The sequence below is a fragment of the Hippocampus bargibanti genome, linkage group LG01 (genome assembly GCF_051943395.1).
Source record: "Hippocampus bargibanti isolate YZ-2025 linkage group LG01, ASM5194339v1, whole genome shotgun sequence".
NCBI classification, from domain to species: domain Eukaryota; kingdom Metazoa; phylum Chordata; class Actinopteri; order Syngnathiformes; family Syngnathidae; genus Hippocampus; species Hippocampus bargibanti.
Window position 1 is genome coordinate 6930583 of NC_142734.1, and position 8280 is coordinate 6938862.

The 8280-nt window shown below is 44.5% G+C and overlaps 1 protein-coding gene across 1 annotated transcript in view; it reads right to left on the reverse strand.

Moving 5' to 3' along the window:
* The window catches only part of rarga (retinoic acid receptor gamma a), a 60618-nt gene that overhangs the window by 47754 nt on the left and 4584 nt on the right, over positions 1–8280 (reverse strand). The gene's annotated exons all lie outside the window — the stretch shown is intronic.

An 8280-nucleotide genomic window follows, 5' to 3' on the forward strand; every position in this document is an offset into this window, starting at 1 on the left:
TACTGGAGGAAAATTCTATACTTGGCCAATAAAGATGATTCTTATTTGTTTTGGGGGTAAAAATTGGGATCTCCTCATCTTAAATTCTAAACTTTAGTAACTGCTAGAACTAAAGCCTTGGTGGGTTGCCAATTGACTGATATTGAAATGATGTGAACAAAAAAAGTACAATACATTATCGTACGGTACTGCACTTGAATTGCCAATGGTCTATTAACAACTCCCTCTAATTGTTGTGAGTGAATGGCTTGAAGGGAGGAGTTTTTTTAAATGATCAATTCATGCATGCATGATTTGCTGGAAAGATTCATGGACAAAAATGCCCCTTAGTCATACTGTCCCCGCATAACATTCTCTCATAGTTGACAATTATCTGAAAAAAAAACATCTGATTTAAAAAAAAAAACATCTGATTTGGATACCACTGACTTTTTCCACCGAATGAAGTACATTTGTCAGTAAAGTGAAACAAGGCCATCCATTCTGTTGACATCTACTTCTTATGGCCTTTTCTGTTCACTCAGATTGTTCTAATGTAAACTGAGCGGCTTGGCTCAATGAATGTTGGTACATGACTAATGCATGCCCCTATGTTTTTTCATGTATATTACATACTGTGTGCTACAATCCATAAATGACTGAATAAGAAGTCATGGGTGCCGCTGCTTTTCTTTTTCTCTTTTTTTCAGAAAGCTAATATTCAGGAAGCACCCATCTTAGCCACTCTTGCAAAAAGTCACCTCCCCAGATCCTTATCTCGCTTACATTTGATTTATGTGATGCTTATGAGACCGCTAAAGCTAAAAGAAATCCCTTAACAGTTTCTATAGCAGTGCTAAATCAGCAATTGAATAAAGCGAAACAGGAAATACCTCTGTGGGACTTTTAAAGACTAACTGTATTAGGCGATGGAGTGATGTGAATTTCAAGCACGTGTGATAGCATCGCGCTGACTGAAAGCTTACACAAGTGACTGAACGTGCAATCAAGTGCACGAAGACGATGTCAGCGTACGGGCTGTGCACCGGCCTTTCTTCAGTCGTGGTCGAGGGAAGCAGATGTGAGTGTACGTGAATGTACAGCAGGCTCTTGAATGTGCCTCGGTGTCTGCAGCATGGATGAGTGTGCGCAGGCAGTAGCGGAGAGAGGGTCAGAGGTTACTAGTGTTTGTGTTTCAGTGTCAGTGAAGTGTGCTTCAGGCAGAGATTTATGATCATTGTGTCTGGGAGGCTGCAGAATGGCAGATAATGAAGACAGATCAGGCTGCAATCTCTCTCTCTGGGCACCACTGGAAACGTGGCCTTTTGGCCTAGCCATTCGAGTGTCATTAACTTCAGCCAGTGACATCACAACGCACCGCCTTGACATCAAACCCAACGCGGACACACTTGCGCAGCTCCTAGTAGACTGCGGGGAGCTCGATTCCTCACAGGAAGTCATCCGGCAAACGCGAGCGTTCTGAGGCGCCAAGCTCTGCAGCTCCTCTGGATGTGTTTATGAAGGTATGAAATATTCATAGGAGCCGGTCGTGTGTTTCCACTTAAGATTCAACATATTTGCATTCACGGAGCAGCGTAGCTGAAGCCTTGGGGCTTGCTGGCAGAGAGAAAGGAGCAAAGGCAGAAGAGGAAAGCGCAAAAGAGTTATGACAGAGGAGGCAAGAAATGGAGGAAGTCAGGTCCGATGGCTTTATAATACAATACAATACATATTGATTTATATAGCGCTTTAACAACAGCTGAAGCTGCAACAAAGCGCTTAACATGGACAGGTATCATGTAATAATAATACTAATAATAATAATAATAAAAACCGGGATAGATGGAGGACATTGATTCGCTGTGGCGACCCCTGAGGGGAAAAGCCGAAAGCAAAAGAAGAAGACTAATAATAATAATAATAATAATAATAATAATAATAATAAATTGGATTGGATTTGCCTTTATTCGTATCGCAGTGGAGAATAATAATAATAATAATACATTTCATTTACAGGAAATAAAGCAGTCACATACAGTAGTTAGTCGAAAACACCAGGGAGTGAAACCAAGATCAAGTCAGAATCATTGTCGTGCGGCGAGACAGCAAGCAAGTGGAAAGAGGATAAAAGTTCACTCAGCTAGATGCAGGAAGGGTATCGTGAGTTTTCTTTATTTGAAGTTGATATCAGTTTTCGGCAGGCCCCAGGTAACACTGCTCTCCAGGTTGTCCTTTGTCCCTCTTCTTCCTCCTCCAAGAGACTGGCTCAGGCTGGCTTTAAAGGTGCTTCACCTGAGCTTCTGGCCAATCAGGTCCCAGCGGCAATTGGCCATTCCCAGGTGGTTGCAATCACCTTCTCAATCAGTCTAAATCAATTAGTGGTGGCCCAACTCTACTGTTTTGGATGGGGAGAAATGTGCACCTTTCTCCCATCCAAAATCCAGAACACACAAAATTATTTAACATTTCTTTTAGCATCATGACATCATTCACCCCCTCTCCTCAGAGTTCAGACATTCTTGTCAAATAATCAGCAATAACATTTGTTGTCAGGGCAGAGAATGTCATATGTGACAGGTCCTATTCTCCTAGTCACAGCGTATGGGCCCTGCCACTTTGCCAGTAGCTTACTTGATCCCATATGCAACAATATTAACACCTTCTGTCCAGGGTGCCAATCTCTCCCTGATAAATTCTTGCCGTTATTCTCGCTGGAGATCCTCTTCCAGCTTCTGACGTTCTGCATCTTCCGCTTCTTTCTGGAATTCTGGGTTCAGAAACCATGGGAATTGCAGCTTGTCTTAGATGATGAAACTGTGGAGGTTGGGCATGTTAAGTAACCCAACTTGGGAGTTTCTTGTGCGGGACAAAGGTTCGTTGGCCTGGCTGTTCGAGAGTCAGCGCCCCGGGGCTGCGGTCCCAGAGGAGGATAATGTTAACTAGATCGACTGTCAAATGTCCATTCTTACTTGTTGGGTGCATCTGATCTCTAGATCTGTTCAATCAACATCACCTCTTGTCTGAGTCTTAGGCTTCACCACTGGTTCCATCTCACTCTGCTCGGTTCCATCCTTGGCTTGGCAACTGTCAGACGCCTCATGGAAAAGAAGAACGGCATCTTCTTGGGGCAACTCAAGCTTCTGGTTTCCTTGATCCCCTTCAGAACTCATCAGTCCAGTTTGGTTGGCCCGTGCTACACAACTTCTTACTCGTCCCACCTTCTTCCTCTCGGCTTCCTCTTATCTTTTCCACTTCAGCAAGGCGTAACGATCCCACCTTCTTCATGCAGGGTGAAACCATCCCACCACTCCTGAGAGACTGGAGCCTCAATCACAATAATTTTGTGTGTTCTGGATTTTGGATGGGAGAAAGGTGCACATTTCTCCCCATCCAAAACAGTAGAGTTGGGCGACCACTAATTGATTTAGACTGATTGAGAAGGTGATTGCAACCACCTGGGAATGGCCAATTGCCGCTGGGACCTGATTGGCCAGAAGCTCGGGTGAAGCACCTTTAAAGCCAGCCTGAGCCAGTCTCTTGGAGGAAGAAGAGGGACAAAGGACAAGCTGGAGAGCGGTGTTACCTGTGGTCTGTTGAAAGCTGATATCAACTTCAAATAAAGAAAACTCACGATACCCTTCCTGCATCTAGCTGAGTGAACTTTTATCCTCTTTCCACCTGCTTGCTGTCTCGCCGCACGACAATTGGTGGCAGTGGTGGGATGGTTTCACCCTGCATGAAGAAGGTGGGATCGTTACGCCTTGCTGAAGTGGAAAAGATAAGAGGAAGCCGAGAGGAAGAAGGTGGGACGAGTAAGAAGTTGTGTAGCACGGGCCAACCAAACTGGACTGAAGAGTTCTGAAGGGGATCAAGGAAACCAGAAGCTTGAGTTGCCCCAAGAAGATGCCGTTCTTCTTTTCCATGAGGCGTCTGACAGTTGCCAAGCCAAGGATGGAACTGAGCAGAGTGAGATGGAACCAGTGGTGAAGCCTAAGACTCAGACAAGAGGTGTTGTTGATTGAACAGATCTAGAGATCAGATGCACCCAACAAGTAAGAATGGACATTTGACAGTCGATCTAGTTAACATTATCCTCCTCTGGGAGCGCAGCCCCGGGGCGCTGACTCTCGAACAGCCAGGCCAACGAACCTTCGTCCCGCACAAGAAACTCCCAAGTTGGGTTACTTAACATGCCCAACCTCCACAGTTTCATCATCTAAGACAAGCTGCAATTCCCATGGTTTCTGAACCCAGAATTCCAGAAAGAAGCGGAAGATGCAGAACGTCAGAAGCTGGAAGAGGATCTCCAGCGAGAATAACGGCAAGAATTTATCAGGGAGAGATTGGCACCCTGGACAGAAGGTGTTAATATTGTTGCATATGGGATCAAGTAAGCTACTGGCAAAGTGGCAGGGCCCATACGCTGTGACTAGGAGAATAGGACCTGTCACATATGACTTTCTCTGCCCTGACAACAAATGTTATTGCTGATTATTTGACAAGAATGTCTGAACTCTGAGGAGAGGGGGTGAATGATGTCATGATGCTAAAAGAAATGTTAAATAATTTTGTGTGTTCTGGATTTTGGATGGGAGAAAGGTGCACATTTCTCCCCATCCAAAACAGTAGAGTTGGGCGACCACTAATTGATTTAGACTGATTGAGAAGGTGATTGCAACCACCTTCTCAGAGTCAATTAGTGGTCGCCCAACTCTACTGTTTTGGATGGGGAGAAATGTGCACCTTTCTCCCATCCAAAATCCAGAACACACAAAATTATTTAACATTTCTTTTAGCATCATGACAATCATGCTGAGTCAAATGCCAGAGTACAAGTGAGTTCTGAGGCGGGTTTTAAAGATGGGCAGCGAGGGCGATTGCCGAATGTTCAGTGGCAGGTCATTCCAGAGAGTGGGACCAGCAACGGAAAAGACTGGATCCCCTCTGAGCCTCCGTTTAGTTTTTGGCACATCTAATAATGTTTGGTTAGCAGACCTGAGGCGTTGAGAAGGTGTGGAGAGGTGGATAAGATTGGAGAAGTAAGGAAGAGCAAGGCAATTTATAGATTTGAATACAAATAATAATATGGCATCTTGAAAATAACTCAAAAATGCATAGGGAGCCAGGGTAGGAATGCCAGAGTAGGAGTTATATGCTCCCTCTTACGGGTACCAGTCAAGAGGCTAGCAGCATTCTGGACCAGCTGGAGACGCTTCATGGAGGATTGGCTGACTCCAAAGTAAAGCGCATTACAGTAATCGAGCCGAGATGTGGCAAAGGCATGAATTGCTGCTCATGAGAAAGGGGAGGTTTTATTTTATTTTAATTTAACTCATTCACTGCCAGACATGTGCAAAAATGTGTCCACTCCAGTGCCAGGGTTTTTGTCATTGTCACTCAAATTGCCGGAGCCACAGAATATTGAGTTTTAGGACTACATAAACAATCAATGCATGCAGCGTAAGAAATGGTAGACTCTGGCTTCTTTCATCTGATAGAGTTAATTCCAAAATTATATGGGTCTGGAGTTATATGAGCATGAAATGAGGGTGGCTATCCAAAATGCAATGCAATACATACTTATTGGTTTATAGAACGCTTCAACAATAGCTGACATGAAAAAAGGGAAGTGCTGCCCCCTTGTGGAAAGAAAAAAAAACTCAACCCAAGCAAGAAAAACCAAAACTTGAACAAATTCGGCAATGGCGCTCGACATCATATTTTCAATTCCCGAATACATTCGGAAATGGCAGAGAACGAGTTAATTTTACAGAGAAAATTGTCACAAAAGACGAGGGAAAGCGGCGCAAAATGGCCAAAGGGAGCCAAAGCAAAGGCAGGATGGACAGAGGCACGCATTTTTGAGCACGTGGAGGCTGACGGAATTGGCGGTGATGGTGGCGAGCATCAGGCGGGCGCCTGTGTCGGCAGCTTTGCACCAGAAACACGATGCCCGCATTGACATCACTATATCACCATGTTCAGATTGATGTCATGTCAAACTTTGGACATGACGCGAGAATGGCCGGTGACCACACTCTGCTCACCTCTTAACACTTCCCAACACTTGCAGAATGAAACACACATCCACCGAAATGAAGGAGCTCATTCATGCTGCCTGGCAAACTCTGCTCATTTATAGTGCAAGTACCTTGAAGTACACACTGGAAAATGATTTACACATGGCAAAGCAGCAATGTAGGCAGGCTGCTCAGGGCCAGCACAGGTTTTCGAGCACAATGTACTATTGGAGTAAAAACAAATGAGCACAAGGAATGGAAGAAAGTACCTCTTTTAGTACAGCGGAACTGCAGGGGGTGCAGGACAGGGTCTACGCATGTGCGCTCGCATAATTTTGGGGTGCATTCAAAGGTTGCGGACATAGCTACCAGTGTGCATGCCAGCAAATGAACGCTCTCGCCGGTTCCCTAACATGTGTCTCCAATGAAAGGTGAACGTCTCTCCTGTCTATACTTTGCTCCAAAATCAGCCATGATGTCACCGTGAACCCATCTTGAACCCACCTCTGTCAAAAAGCATTACTCCAGCCCTCCCTTCCCCTCTGCCTCATTTTCCTCGTTCACGCTCTGCTCCTGCCTCGCAAATTCTTCTCCGAGCACCCATTCTTTGCCTTTTCCTCCTTTGTCATATTTCCCTATTTTCAGCGTTTCCCCTCTGCGTCAGTCTCCCTGTCTTGCTTCGCTAGCTCGTTGGCTCGCCTCGCTTCTCTTTCAACAAGGATGCAGGCTTATTTTTGCCAACGTGGTTAATTTAAATTAATCACCCCAAAAAAAGTGATTGTTTGCCAAAAATGCCAGGATGCTCTGATAATCATGAACTTTGTTGAAACGGTAGTTTGACCATCCCAAAATGCTCACGGCGCATGCAGAGAAGCCAAACGAAAATAAAAATAGCAAAAGTACGCAATAAAGGGAAAATACAAATGTAAAAAGGGAGACAAGGGGAGAGAGGGAAAAAGAGGGGTGGCGGGGGCAGTGAGAAGGCAGCCAGAGCGCCACATATGGAAGTGATTCCGTAATTACTGCAAATCTGTGAGCTCAAAGGAAAGGTCTTCTTTTCCATGCCTCTTTGCCTGCACATAAAACTGCCCTTGTGAGAAAGCTGGGCACACGACACTGCTGCAAAAAAATGCATTTACTTCTGGAGTGTGCTGCTCATATATAAACATGTAGTATTTTGGAACTTGAGACTGCTTTTAACCAAAAGAAGAAAGAGCACTTGATTGTGCATGGGCTTACTTTGCTGCTTTCATTGCTCAATATGGCTCTGCACTTTCTTCTTTTCTTATCTTAACTCTTTCATTGCAATTCACGAATTTGTTCGGGAATTGAAAATATTACATAGAGTGCTTTTCCCGAATTTGTTATGTTTTTTTTTTTCATGCTTGAGTGCCAATAAAGCGCTGGCCATGTCCTCTGGCAAAGTTCTTTTCTTTTCCACAAAGCGGCAGCATTTCCATTTTCCCCATGTTAGCGCTTTGTTCCAGTTTCAGCTGTTGTTAAAGCGCTCTACAGTATAAACAAATATGTACAGTAAAGTCTCGTTATATCGATATTCAAGGGAGTCCGAAAAAATATCGATATAACCGGGACATTCGATATATCCGACCCTGTTTGCATGTAATTTTCTCCGTGCGTGCATAGAAATAGTATCGATATAACCGGGACTATCGATATATCCGATATCGATATAACGAGACTTTACTGTATGTATTTCATTGTATTTTGGACAGCCGCCCTCATTTCAAGCTCATATAACTCCAGACCTTTATCATTTAGGAATTAACTCTTTTTTTCTGATGAAAGAAGCGAGTCTAGGATTTCTTACGCTGCATTGACTCTTTATTTAGTCCTAAAACTCAATATTCTGTGGGTCATTCGAGTGACAATGGCACTGGAGGGACACATTTTTGCACGTCTGCCAGTGAATGAATTTTAATCAGCCGCAATGCAAACTAATTCAAATCAATACCGGGAAGGGACTTCGTGGGATCGTTTTAAACGTCTCACCGGCCGCGCAACGAACTGTCATGACTTTGTCAGATAAAGGCCACATTCAACAAGTAGCGTGGGATGCTTGGCAGGCAGCTTGGCAAACGTGGGGACGGTGGTGAAGGTTGTCTTTGGAGCTTCGGGTGAAGCAGCTTCTTGAGCTCCACTCGGAGCTCTACAAACACTCGCTAAAGCTTGCAAATGCGCTGTGCCATGCGGGAACGTGTTCACTTCTGTTAATGGGTGTCCGCATATCTGACGGATTGATAAAACGGTAAACACAAGGCAA